The 14450-nt window shown below is 41.5% G+C and overlaps 1 protein-coding gene across 1 annotated transcript in view; it reads left to right on the forward strand.

The window, feature by feature from the left end:
- The first annotated feature begins 1625 nt into the window (after positions 1-1625).
- NLGN1 (neuroligin 1) overlaps positions 1626-14450 on the forward strand; it is a 649952-nt gene continuing 637127 nt past the window's right edge. Inside the window, exon 1 of the mRNA XM_055307675.1 lies at positions 1626-1685. The gene's annotated coding sequence lies outside the window, so the exon portion shown is untranslated. The remainder of the gene's footprint in view (positions 1686-14450) is intronic.

Here is a 14450-nt window from a genome sequence, read left to right on the forward strand (position 1 = left end):
GAAGTGAATTCAACTTCCCAAGTTGACTAAGTCCTAATAATCAGGGTGTGGCCAGAGAGCCTGCTAGAAATGCTGAATCCCATCCCTTCTCTTCCTACCAGACCAGAATCCTCATCTGAAAGATTCCTGGGTTTCTGGTAAGCACAGTCAAGTTTGTGAAGTACTGCTTACCAAAGTGGAATCTTGAAATTCATTGCATTGGCTTTTTCTCTAAAACCTTTCAAAAATGCTAGTAGGAATCTTGAGATGATTGAATTGCAAAGGGTTCAGATAAGCAGCATTGAGGACTATGCAATGACCCTGGGGTCTTGCTTTCCGACCACAGGCTCACAGTAGCCATCATCTGCTCTGCTGAATGAATATCAAAAGTCTGAAATGAGAAGGGATTTTTTAAAAAAATATGTATCCATAATCCTATAACCTTAAAGAAAACAAAACATTAGGCTTTTTTTTTTTTTTTCTGAAAGCAGCGTATCTCAGGAAGAATAGGGTTTCTCCGAGTATCTGTAGTTATTCAGGAAACAAGTGCATTTGCCTTGAAATCACTAGCTGCTCCAAATTGGCATTTTAGCTACTAAATGCCATTGGGGAAAATTCTGCTGGGAAAAAAAAAAAAAAAAAGATGGAATACTGACTGGGGAGACAGAAGCACAGAAGATTCAGTCTTTAAAGTAAAACAAAGGAGAAAGATCAGACGAATGTTTTCAAGTGGTCATAGACTATTCATGTTCATCTCCGTTCTTCTTCTCTAACCCCTGGAGCAGCCAGTTATCTACAGGGGGAGGGGGGAAAGGTGAGGAGAGGGGATTCAAAAAAAAAAAAAAAAAAGAAAGAAAAAGAAAAAAAAAAAGTGAGATTCCCTGCAATATCCCCTCTGGCCACTAGGGGTACCTTTGTACCATTTTTCATCCTGCACCGATTTGGAGTAGAAACCTCTATTAGGGGAAAAGCAGGGTCCTCGGCATTTTTTGCGAGCAGTGCACCCAGAATCCAAAAAGAATTTTTTTTTAAAAAAAAAAGAAGAAGGAAGAAAGCAGCCACAGTTCTCCCCGTCACCCGAACGGGGCCACGAAACCGCTTCCCTGGACATCGGCGCCAGGGATTCGTTTTCGAGGTCAATTTCCCATCGAGATAAATCTATTGGATTAGTAGGATTATCTGATTGCAGCCGAAAGAAGTAACGTTGTTTGATCATTTGTATTTTCTTGCCTGCCGGTCGGATTTGCATGGAGGTGGTGGCTCTGGGTCCCGAGAATCCTGGATCGTGGTTTCGTCTGGGGAGAAAAAAAGGATCAATCGACACGTTTTGGAAGTGTCCGTGGGTGAATTAAAAAAAAAAAAAAAAAAAAAAAAAAAGGAGGTGTGGGGGGGGTGGTGGTGGTGGTGGTGGTTTTGCAAAAACTGGGATTGCGGCTGCTTCTTAAAGAAGAAAAATAAATTGAAAAAGGAAGCGTCTTGAATTCTGCTACAAGAATCCCCCGGGCTCAAGATCCAAAAAAAAAAAAAGAGAGAGAAAAAGGAAAAAAAAAAGGGGGGGGGAGCAAAAAAAGCGTCTAGAAGCGGATAAATACTTGGACCGATCGAGCCTGAATTTGACGGCGAAGTGGCAGGAGGAAGTGTCTCCTTGAAGGGCCGGAGGGGGACTAAGGGAGGACGAGGGGGCCTGCGCGGCTCGCTCCGGGAGGGTAAGTCGGGGGGTCGCGGGGGTCGCGGGGTGCTGGGGGGCGCGGGGTGCAGGGGGTCGCAGGCGGGGTGCAGGCGGGGTGCTGAGGGTCGCGGCGTGCAGACGGGGTGCAGGCGGGGTGCCGGGGGGTCGCGGGGTGCCGGCGCGGTGCGGGCGCGGTGCAGGAGGGTCGCGGGGTGCGGGCGGGGTGCAGGCGGGTGCAGGCGGGTGCAGGCGGGTGCAGGCGGGTGCAGGCGGGTGCAGGCGGACGGAGCTCCCGGCCCCGGCTCGGCGGCGGACCTCAACTTTGCACCCGAGACCTCCGGCGGCCGAGCCCGGGCCCCGCGCTTTCCCGCGGGCGGCACTTCCCGGGGACCGAGCGGCGTTGCCCGCGGAGCCGCCTGTGCGGGCTGCGCTCCCCCCGGGGCGGCCGCGGATGCTCGGCGGCGGGGACACTGGCCGCTTCCGCGTTCCCTGGCTCCCCCTCCCCCCTCCCCTCCCCCCCAACCCCCTCCGCCCCCTCCCCCTCCGCTCCCCCTCCCCGCCCGCTGCTGCGCTGCAGGGCCCCTGCCCCGGGGGGACGCCGAGGTGCACCGCCCGCCGCGCGGGGCTCGGGATCCACTTGCAAGACTTCGGCGTAACCCGGCGCCGGGGAACTTTGTGGGAGTTGGAGGAGCCCGGCCGCCCCCCGGCTCCCCCGCCCCCCGGCTCCCCGCCCCCGGTCCCCCGCCCCGGTCCCCCGCCCCCGGTCCCCCGCCCCCGCCCCGCGCCGCGCCCCCGCCCCCGCCCCGGCCTCTCGCCCCACCCCGCGCCGCGCGCCCTCGCAGCCCTCTGCGCGCCTCCCGTGCAGGCCGTTCCGACCCCTCCCTGCCTCCCTGCCTCCTGCCTCCTCTTTTAAAATTTTTTTTTATTTTTTTATTCTCTTATTATTATTATTATTTTTTTTAGGTCCTCCGCCCTATTGGCAGGGGGAAAATCAGTGTCAGCGCCTAGGATTACAATGAGGCCCTCAAATGAGCGGGGTTCACGGACTTAGGCAACTAAAAGTTGCTCCGCAATCCGGAAAAAAAGCCTGTTCTTGTGAACCGGCTTGGGGACCCACATGGGTTCCGGGCAGGAGCAGTCACAGATGGACTGATGGGTTTGGAATGTGTACCGAGACAGGCTAAATATCTATCATCTAAATAGGTACCTAGATATCCATTAATGAATTACCCCCCCACCACCACCCCGTAGTTCCTTCTGACACCTCAGCATTATGATTTTAGTTGGCTCTTCCCATTTAAGGCCAATTCGTTAGATCTTAAAGCTTCAGACATCAAGATCCCTTAGAATAAAATGGACCTAGATAATTGTTAAGATAGAAAATAGTGATTTTTTTTTTTTGAATGCGATTTTATCTCTTAAAGAAAAGCATCAAATATCTTTTCAGGGGTTTCTGTTTACAGATTAGGATAGGAATGGAGATACTTTTATGGCCTTAACATTGAAGCCTCCCCATTATGTGTGGCTTCATGAAAGGCCACTCTTCAATGTCATCTGAAGCACTCATCATCCCCGTACTTATTTCAGGAATTCCAAATGCATCAGACATCCTGGTATATTAAAAGGGGAGCCTTGCCAAACTTTCTTCCCGGTTTCGAGTATGTATGTGTTTCCTGAATCTGAGTTCTGAAACAAGCACAGTGTCATTCCTTTTTTTTTTTTTTCTTTTTAAGAGGAAATAGCAAACTAGAAAACTTTTCTCCCAAGGATTCTATGGTGCAGAAGTTAAATATTTCCCTCTTTTTTTTTTTTTTTTCAGATTTTGTGTAAGCTTGTCTAAAGGCCACAAAAAATAGAAAACTACTTTTTATGGGCCCAACAGTAAGTTTCAGGGAGAAATCTGAGAGGCTAGATTTGCCTTTCTTTTATGCAGCTCTAAGTCACGTGGTTCATGTGCAGGGTGAGCTAGAAGAATGGATGGTCTGAGCATTGGTACATTCTAGCCACTGATCTTAGCCCCACAGTTCAATGATAGTGAACATCTTTTTTTTTCAAAGTTTGAAGTAATAAAAAAAATGTTAGCTGGTAAATAACAACATTAAATGATGACAGTGAATATTTAATGAAGATGAATGGGAGGTGAGCTGGAGTTTTTCCTTCTGGGCTAGTAGAGAATATGACGTTGATACAAAGGTAGATGGAGAATATGAAACATGAGAAAGAAGGTTCTTTTAAAAGTTAATTCGGATATTTCACAACCGTTGAGCTGGTGGTCATGACATTCCCCAAGTGCTAAGCAGAAGACGCCACTTAAAGTGTCCTTGTCCCGGCTGAGTGCTATTTTTCTCGGTCAGGAATCATCAACACTTTCTATTCTCTTTCACCAGTGGAAAAGGAAAAGGGGAAACTTTGTCTTACTCTTTGGTTTCTGTAAGCGGTTCCTGCACAGAACTCTGGTGACTTTGTAGGTAGTAGATCCACTTTGGAAGGTCAATAATGGTGGAAATAAAAGTAAAATTACACACCACAGAATTTTTTCAGACTGTAGCCAATAAACAAAACCAAGTTACCCAGTTATAGAAATCCTCTCTACCAAGAGAGCAGATCACTCTATGAACTCCTGAAAAACTTGAGCGTTCACTTAGAAAATTCATTCCATCTTGCTCTCTCTTATCCAAACACATATTTTTGGTTAAGATGATTAAAGCAGGATGGTCTTGATCAGCTTTTCCAGTTTTGATTCAGAATAACATAACATGTCGTAGTTTTGGATGAAGGGATGGGAGCTCTCAATTACCCCAGAAAATTACAAACCCAGTTCCTGAGGTATGTGACAAGAAATAGCACTGGGTTCCCCAAAGCTCATGACTATAGGAAAACTGATGTTGCATTCATTGGAGCTTTGACAGCTGCACCTGTCCCCCAAAAGCCTTCCATGTGTTCTAACTCACCTAACATTCAGTAGGAGTGAAGATATTTCCTGCGGCTTCTTTCTATGATTTTGAAACGATTAAATACAGTTAGTTACATACTATTCTACATTAATTCATTTTTTTTGAAAAGCCTCTTAATTGAAAGTAAAATGAAAAGGACAAGAGTTTTACATGAATTATTGAAATTTAACACATGGCATCCAAAACCGTAGATTTTCCATCTCTTTTGCTTTCTTGAGAAATGTCAAAATAAAACAAAAGTTTTGGTTAATTTAAAATTTCAATTTTTTAATATCTCAAATTTGTAAGGCCCAGAAAATAAAAAAAAAATAGTGAACATTCATGATGAATCTAGAATGTCCTTTTTAATACCTTTTATTTTATTTTTTATTTTTTTGATACCTTTTAAAAAGATAATTCAAAATATTTTGATGTAGCTACCATTCTCAACCGTTTCTAAGAAGAATGATTTCTCAACAGTAACATACTTGATTCTTTTGGCTTTGTTATTAATGGAATCACGTTAATGATGTTGAACATCACTATGTTGCTATGAAAGGATATGAAGTATTTTTACCTTTAAAATTCTGCTCTCCACCCCCCACCCCCGCCAAAAAAAAAAAAGAACCCCACCTATTTGGTAGCAAACCTGTGTGAGACAGAAAGATTACTAACTCCAAGCTTAACTGAAGTCAGAGAAAACTAGTAAATCACTTCAGGCATTTGAAATTATTAGACATTAAACTTTTGGGGGATTTTATATGAATTCGTTTTATAACAGTCAATATAATCTCTTCTGCGCCTATTTCCGTTGCATGTAAGAGAAATTCTAGTCAATGGCAACACGCTTTACTGCTGCCACTACTGCAGACTTTATAGATCAGAGATGTGTCAGCATGTTAGCTTTAGCAGTAATGCCTCTTTTGTGTGAAACCTTATGGGCCTTGCAGGCAGTCTCTCATCCTGACACTCATAAAACGTTCAAGTCCTCATATTTATTATTTAATTTTCTTCCTATATATAGCAACAGAACACTTCAATATATGAATATGTAGCCAAAAAAAAAAAAAAAAACACGACAGGCAAGCGTCAATGAGACTAATGAGTTTTAATAATACACATATTAGGGGCTCCTAAAGGAAGTTTAATTAAGAAAAACAAGTTGAGCATGAAATTCATTTTGGAACAAAAGCAAGTCAGGTTATTGCTACAGATGTAAAATCAAAAACCACAGTGATCCGTCCCAGGAAATAAAGTTCCCGCCTGAGACTGACTAGACCTCCTTAGTGCAGTTGACATCTTAGGACCTGCCTTTAAGTTGATGAGCTTGGTTGGGTTTGACTCCTGGAATTGAAGCGTATATACTTTTTCACTTTTCTCTGGTGTCTGTAGCATTTAAGTATTTTACCTGTGTACCCAGTCACACTTTTTGTACATGATCCTGATGATCCTGGTTCCCTTGTGATAGGTCACACAGTAGGCTTTTCTTTGTCTGTGGTCTTCTTCTCTGCCTGCACCCAGAGCTACCCCAGCAGCCCATGCCGTCCCTTTGGGTGTGCTGTCGTGGTGCTTCGGTTTCTCTATCGATTTATCTGCACCTATAATTCTGTTTAATTTCTGACATAATTCAGAAAGTAAGCCGGCATTTGTTTGCCTGCTTATTTGTTTATTTGGTAGCGCCAGTGGGGAGCAGTAGGACAGAAGTCAGGAAGCAGGTAGAATATTGGGCAGATATCTTCTTAGAGTGTGATTTTCTTATATTTTGTCTGTATCTAAATGACATAGTCATATTCTGAAAAGAACGGAGATGTCAGGCAGTGATATGAAGGTTTTATATATGTGCCTCAACAACTTCCTTTTTTTGAAACAAACATCCCATTGATGTACTAACTTATTCTTTTATACAGATGTTTGTCATCACTTAAATGTAACAGTACTTTTTTCTTCCTCGAAGCACCCAGTGAACTGTTGAGTCATAGAAAAAAGAGGTTAATTGTAACATTTCATGGTGAATTGAAAATTCTTGCTGCTTTTTTTTTTTTTAAATAGTTATGGTGACTACTTTCATACTGTTAAATGGGGGCACTCACTGTGCTTGGAAAATCAGCAAGGTCACCCATGAAATCAATGAATATTGTTTTGATTAAAAAAAAAAAAAACTAACCTGGAATTTTCACTGGGATAAGATTTTCCCGTAAGATACCCACTCCTCTTAGGATAGAATTCACCAAGAAAAGAGTGATGATGGCATAGGGCATTGACTAACAGTTGTCACAATATTCACACCTAAAAACGGTACTCGAGCCATTTAATAGTTAGCCATAGCTCTACAAGGTTCACTTCAGTAACCATTATGTTTCAAGTCGGTGCATCTGTCATTTGTGATTTAAATCTATATTACTTAGTTGTCCAAAACTTTACACAGAGTGATAGTGTTATCTATCCTTTTTTTTTTATGGGTAAAAAACCAATCACTGGCTTCCTTACGTCTTTAACTATGCCAGGTATCCTAATGCATATGTTATCATGAGTATTGATATAAAAAGTTCCCATTATTCAGACCCGCGGTCTTCAGTAATAACCTCTGAGCAGTTGTCGAGGATCCAGAGGTAAAAAAGATTGTACACTGAAACAGCACAGTAGTAGTGGTCTGTGTGACTTCCATGACGGCAAGGTTTTTGTCTTGTGTTTCAAAGCCGTACCTGGCACATAACTGGTGACCAATAAATATTTGTTAAGTGGGTGAAGAGATGGGCTCTAGCTTTGGACGTTAACAACTAAATATGTAACCTCTTGCTTCATCCTTGGTCTCTTCATTTTTGCCTTTTTTTCCCCTTAACATCAGTCAGTTGTTCTTTTGAACAACATATGCAAAATTCCAAAAGTAGAAAGGAATATATTTAAAGATTGAATTTTAATCAGAGACAAATGATAATTGAGACTCTGTAGCGATTTTTATTTATAGGTTTTTAAAGAGATTTTGATAAATTATTTTATTAAGGTGTACAAGTACAATAGGGATATTTCTGGTTGTAATAGACCAAAACGTACATTAGAGTTATTTTCTGCCATGAAGAAAATGTGATCGCTCAAGGAACTTTGGAGGGAGTAAAAATTAGTCAAACATTTACAAACACTTAGAACATAGACAGTGAGTCTTAAACTACAATGAAGTTTGGTGTTTGGGCCATTATTCGAACCCTTTTCTCATTTTTTTTTGTTTGTTTTTTAATGCTTTATAATTCTGAGCTCCCTAGTCAATTTTATTTAAATGGTGAATTCATTGAGCAACTTAACGTTCCACATGTATGTTAAATTCTTGCAAATATTTATTCATCGCCATGCTGTTCATGGCCTGTGAATAGAGCATTTTTGGGGATTTTGTGATTACTAGTACTAATAGAACTGTAATATGAAGGGAAGAGAAAAGACGTGGACGTCTGAAGAATATTGGAAGTGTAATGTTTGGGGCACTGGTCAAACTCTAAGCCGGGTCAGGAGTGACAGGAAGCCATTATCATTGTTTGGTGCCTTATGTGAAAGGAGTTGGTGGTCTTAGTCCAGTTCCTAGTAGACAGTTATTCCTTAAACAATAGTCACTATAGTGTTTGCCAATTCCAGCAGAAGCCTGGGACTGAATGGGCACAAAGGTTTAACTACCCCTTCTCTGCTAATCATCCTCCAAGAGGTCAAGATTGACACAGCCTGGCACAGGGCCACACCGAGAAACTTAGCACTGCCTCTGCCAAAGTTGTAGCTATTCTCTGGCAACAAGGGATTTTTTTAAAGAGGACTTTAATTAAGCAGGGCACCAGGAATGGCAATTCTCTACTCTTCCCAGGCACAGCAACTCACTAGAAACAAAAATAAGCTTAGATAGCGACTTGAGAATGTAGCACTGCTCTTAGATTGTTCTCTCTTCTCCGTAAAGCTGGTGGCAGCCATAATTAAGTTGCTTCTGGAAGCAATGACTTGTGACCCAAAAGTGGCCCCTTTCAGACAAAAGCATCAATTTAATATCAAGGGAAGTAATCAGCCCTACCTTGCTGTCTTTCCTGAGCTCTTGAGTGATTATTCATTTTCTTCTAAAGGATCACAGGGTCGCCAATTGGTTTTAAAAATATGTCCTGCAGTATTTTACATATACATTAAAACTGTTGCTCATGCTTTTTTTTTTTTTTAACATCCTGTCTTATGAACTTATGAATTCCTGTCCCTCTTACCCTTTCACCTTGTTGTTTGCTTGGAAGTCAGGACTATTAAGTTAGATTTTAGATTTAACAATTAATACTTAGAGATTCTGAGTGTAAATTCAAAGTATACAGGAAGTAAAAGTCATTTTATACAGTTAAATGTTAGATGGTTTGTTTCAGCCACCCCTAGGGCAAAAAAAAAGAAGGTCTGGTCTCCAATATTCAGCCATTAGTTGTAATGATGGCCATAGCAGAAATATTCAGTTGTGAATGCAGAAGGAAACATTATCACTTTGATATCCCTTTCTTTGTGGTGTCAGGAAAGCTACGGCATCTCAGAATCCCTTTTTTTTTTTTTTTTTTTGCCAGACAGCAGTGGAATTAGCTACCAGTCTGCATGGCCATCCATGTACGCCCTTGCACGTTGAGGAATTTCTATTATACTCTAATTTGTTTCTACCTCTTCTCCGTCTTACCGGCTCTTGCTGTAACTCTAATTAAGGTAATGAATGCCTTTACAGGGATCAGACATTACAGATGGATAACAGCTGAGGGTAGGGTTAATTGATAAAAAATAATGTAATAAATGAATGGGTTATTCTCGAAGACTAAGGACAACCTATTTATGGCATTATCATGATTATAATTCTTCTAATCATACTCGGGATAAGATCTTATATTCCTGAAATGGCCTGGAAATTCTTGAACGGTCAGCTCCTCTCCAGCACGACGCCCTACCCTGCCCGCAAAGTCTTCACTCTTTGTTCTTGAAAAGCCCCACCCTTCACAGCATTTTGGGCTTTCTTTTTCCTCCGTCCGTCCCCTGATTTTCACCTGCTAACTCCTACTCATCCTTCAGAACTGCTTTTTAGGAAGATCATCCACCCTGGTCCAGACTCATTACATCTCCCCTCAGAAGCACACGTGGTGGCTCAGTCGGTTAGATGTCTGGCTCTTGGTTTCCGCTTGGGTCATGATCTCAGGGTCATGAATTTGGGGTCATGGGATCCGAGCCCTGCATCTGGCTCTGTGCTCAGCGGGGAGTCTGCTTGGGATTCTCTTTCCTTTTCCTGTCCCTTCTCTTTTCTCTCCTCTCTTTTCTCTTTTCTCTCCTCTCTCTCTCTCCTTCTCTCAAATAAATGAATAAATCTTAAAAAAAATCTTCTTTTTGGGATTCTCATTCCTCTTCCTGTCCCTCCTTTTTTCTCCCTCTGTCCCTCCTCTCTCTATCTCTCCCTCTCTCTTTCTCTCTCTCTCCTTCTCTCAAATAAATGAATAAACCTTAAAAAAATCTTCTTTGGAGAACCCTGCATTATCCATCCTTCTTGGCAAAATATTTATGACAATAGTTATTTGTGTGACTGATTTCAATAAACTGCATTCCCCCCCCCCCATTGAACTTCAGTCTCCATGAGAATCAGCACTGTGCCCATCTTGTGTACGTGGGCCTCGCCAACGGCTACCCCTGAACAACTAAGAGAATGAGGAGGAGAGCTATGTTATAAAATACTGTGATCGAAAGTACTACAGATTCAGTTACGAGAAGATAATAGGTGCTTTGAGAGTTGAGAGAAGGGAGTGTTTTTGTGGCTGGAAGGATCTGGGAGGGAAGTACTGATATTTGAGCCAAGCTTCGGGGGAGGCTAACTAGGGTTCCTCCAGGCAAACATTGTCCAAGCGAACACTTTCTAGGGAGGAAGATCTTGGTGAACAAGTTGGGCTCTCAATTCACTGGCTGCTGCTCCCCGTGCTGGGAGCTGCCTTCCAGTAGTCTTGTGATTGCACCGAGATAGTTGGCTAAGGGTGTAACCTTGGCAACATACTCCTCGTTTTTTTCTTGCTACTCTTGAAAATATTTTATTGGTAAAATTTTTTCTTCTGTTACTGTCAAATTTTAGTTTGCCTTTTCTCCTTGATAATGTATTCTCTCTGTTATTTTCTTACATCACTGGAGAGATTGATTTAGAGTGGAAGTAGCTTAAGGAGAAAAAAAAAACAAATAGAACTGCTTATATTTTCTTTGGAGGAGAGGATGTTAAGTTTGGGAATCGACTGAAGCCAACCTACCCTTCTTCTTCTTCTTCTTCTTCTTCTTCTTTTTTTTTTTTCTGAAAAGGATGCTCTGGAAAAAAAATTGAGAAGGGGGCAGGTTTTATCTTTAGAGTCCATTAATTCTTCAGCCTTATCTCCTTCTATTTGTGAGAACTCACTAGGTTCATAAAACTGTGGCCTTGTTTTATTGAAAAATGTTTCAGTGGTTTTGTGTTCCTGATCTTCCATTTAATTATCTGTTACAAAGGGATGGTAATGATCTCTACTTCATGGTATTTAGAGACAATTAAATGAGATGATGCAGTTAGCTCACAGACTGGCCTCAATCTGTGCTCAGTTGGTGGTAGCTATTAATCAAGTTATTAATTAATGGTGATTATGAAAGAATAAGCTTGTCGCCACAGTGGTTCTCAATAGCTACATGGTGGTAGGGCCATATCATGGCCTATGGCATCCCTTGAAGTTTGATGTTCCCATCTCAGAGTAAACCTTTCATAAATCCTTGGTTCCGTTTCTTACTTTTTCTCCTTGTACCCTTCCGGTAGGGCTTACCTTTCTACCTCGATGCAGTTTATCTATTCAACAATGGAATTACCACTTCTCATAACCTTTGCTCCTTGAAGCTCTAACATTCTTGACTTGTTTATCGCCAATCCTAACTTTTTTCATTTTCGCTCTGGCCTACGTTATGGAATGTTGCTGGAAGAAGTCTCAATACCAGAATACTTGGAGATGCTCTAAATTGTGCTTATTAATTAACCCCAGCAGGCTGATCAACAGCCTTTTTATTTTCCTCTTGTTAGTGTCCTGTGTGTTTCACTTTCCTCAAATGCTAAAACTGAACATATGACTTAATTGAGCTGGTCTCATCGGGGAGCAAAGCAAAATGTCATGTTTCATAAAACTTCAGGGATGTTCTTTGGGGTTAGGCAGTCCTCAGCTTGTTTCTTGGGTCTGCCTTTCCCTAGCTTTGAGGCTTTAGGAAAGTTATCTAACCACTTAAATTATCGTTTTCCTCTTCTCAAATAACAGTACGTGGCTTGTAAATTGGTGGTGGGAACTAAATGGGACATGTAAAGTGGTTTGGACAGGGCTTGGCAAATAGTTGGTGATGATAATGTTAATTTGCTGTTATTTTCACATAAATGTAGCATATTCACCTATATTTTAAGTTGAACATGGTAATAAAATTGTTTCTGGTTTCTTTCTCACCATTTAGTTTACTAAAGTAATGGTTCCCACATTTTTTTGTGATTATACAATCCTAGGTTTATGATAACCAAACCAAAAAAGTTTAAAATATCTACATGGAAATCCTACATAAATATCTCTATCATCAGATTGTAAATCATACACCAAATAGACATTAAAGGATGAGAAAAATAAAATCAGTATTTTTAGTATCTTTTGAATCTTGATGCCTTCATTCCATCATTCATTAATATCCCAAGACGTAGAGATTCTAAGGGCACAGTTAACAGTTCATGAAATGCGTATAACTCTGTGTTTCAAATTGTTTTCTTGATGTTTTGAAAATCTTTGTTGTTTTTGCATGTGATTAGATAGCTGTGGTGTTGGGTCTTGCAATGTAGCTGAAGAGCTTGTATTAGAAGCTGGAGAAGTTTCGTGTCTGCTTGTTTCTTGTTCTTATGATTGTGTCACTAGTATTTCCTTTAGCAAATATTTATCTTTTGAGAGGCATTTAGTTCAGCAGTCCTTTCTGTGACAGTTACTTTAGTTTCAACATGATGAAAAATATATAAATCTACTTATCCAGTGATGTTACCAGTGATGTTAACTCTAGTATAAATCACTATACGGTTGGAAAGAAACAATAACAACAAAATTGTCTCCGCTGGCCAACCCACCATGTTATAGACTGTACACCTTCCCAAGAACATCTCAAGTGCTATAGGCATCACACAACCACGTGGAGACACTGGTATTTAAACCATATATTCACATTAGCAAAGCTTCATTTCTTTCCCTTTAAGCTTTATGTAAAAAATTATGATATGTAGCTCAGGATTTACTTTCCTTCTCTCATCTGGTCATCTTGTGGTTAAGGTATGGGCACAGTGCTTTGGAGATCTCTGCTGCACAGCATTGCCAGCTTAATTTTCTTGTGAATAAATTTGATAATGTTCTTCCCCTGTTAGGAATATTTAATGGCTTTTTATCATCCTGTGAATAAAATCCAAACTCTTTAGCTTTTTAATAAAGGGCTTGCTTGATTTGGCTGTAACCTGCCTTTTCAGTCTCATTTACTGAACCTCATTTACTCTGACTTCTGGCCAAACTAAACCATGCCCTCCTCAAACATTGCTGCGTCTTTCCTTTCTGTTGTAGGTCGGGGTTTCCCAGGGCAGAGGAAAAAAGACTCTGAGATGGAGGTTTACCCGCAGGAAGTTTATTGGGACATGCCACTGGGAGGGAGGGAGGGAGTCACTGTCAGTGCCTCCCTCTGTACCTAAGGGAAAGCCCAGGGTGGCCCCTCGGAAGAGTTGGTCTGCTTTGGGGCAAGAAAGCCAGGCCTTACACTGGTGTGAACCAGTCATTGGAATGTGAGCTCTTCCCACGGAGATTGAGCACTACAGTATCCACTCCATATCCTTTCCATATTTCTAGAATGTACCCTCTGCCTGGGATCTCTTCCAAGACCATCCATGTTCAAATCTCTTTGCTAATCCGTTAACTAGAAGTAGACCTGTCTTCTAAAGTCTTAACAGCATTTTCTGTTGCATTTGTTTGTTTATTCATTCTATTTTTAAGTATTTACTATTACCCCTTAATTACACATTGGTTCCTTTAAGTGTTCAGGTACAGAAAGGACTCCTGGGACTCAAATAGTTTATACTCCTTAGAAAGCTTGGTTATGGGGAAACAGTACGAGAGAGCAACAGGAGAAGGATATCCATTGAATGGGTTCTGGACATCTCAGACCAGGCTTCTTTGTTTTGTTACTGCAAGTCACACAGGATAGTCTTTGTCTCCAAGTCACTTCCGGTAGGCATGTGAAACATCGTGGTATAGGAATCCCCAAGTCTGCTGATGCTCGGATTCTCTTATAGTGAGCTGGTCACGTAAGCACATTCCAGTTACATGGGTGGTCTTGGCCACTGAGAACGCTGCAGTCCACTGAAACCAGTTATTAGTAAATGCAATAATTATTAAATTATTAGTAGTAAAACCAATTCTTCAAACCACTGATTATGATTAAGCACTGTGGCAGGTTGATATATTCTGACCTCAAAATGAGTCATAGACCCGTAGGTATAAAATATTACTTACTTTTGGATAATACAGCCAATCTTCATTATTCCTCGATCTGTATTTTCAAATTTGCTTGTTTATTAAAATTTATTTGTAACCCCAAAGTCAATACCCAAGTGCTTCTGCAGTCATTCACAGATAGATACGGGAAGAGTAAAAACTTTGGGTTGACCTACGAGCATTTTTTTCATCTGAGGTTATTCAAGGAGATACCCTGCTTCCTTGTTTCCGCTCTCCTATAGAGAAGGACAGAGGACAGAAATGGGAGAGGTGGAGCTGTGTAGTGAAGAAGCCGGAGCTCTGGGGCTAGTTGGAGGGGCTTTGAATCCCAACTCTGGCATCTGTTAGTGG

Source organism: Nyctereutes procyonoides, unplaced genomic scaffold, assembly GCF_905146905.1.
Source record: "Nyctereutes procyonoides isolate TBG_1078 unplaced genomic scaffold, NYPRO_anot_genome, whole genome shotgun sequence".
Taxonomy (NCBI): Eukaryota; Metazoa; Chordata; class Mammalia; order Carnivora; family Canidae; genus Nyctereutes; species Nyctereutes procyonoides.